The sequence below is a fragment of the Penaeus vannamei genome, chromosome 15, assembly GCF_042767895.1.
Source record: "Penaeus vannamei isolate JL-2024 chromosome 15, ASM4276789v1, whole genome shotgun sequence".
In the NCBI taxonomy this organism is placed as follows: Eukaryota; Metazoa; Arthropoda; class Malacostraca; order Decapoda; family Penaeidae; genus Penaeus; species Penaeus vannamei.
In genome coordinates, this window is record NC_091563.1 from 38,083,321 (window position 1) to 38,083,589 (window position 269).

Genomic DNA, 269 nt, shown 5'->3' on the forward strand with positions numbered 1-269 from the left:
TATCATTATTGTTATTACGATTATTATTAAATTGCTATCAATATTATTATCATTATTTTTCAAAATGTTTACTCATTCGTTTTTCTGTCATTGTTACTGTTACTACTACTATCATTATCATTGTTACTATTATCATTATTATTATTACTATTATTATTATGATCATCATTATTACTATCGTTATCATCATTATTATCATAATTTTTATCACTTTCACTATCATTACTACTTTTATTGTCATTATCATATCAACATTATTGTTATCATTA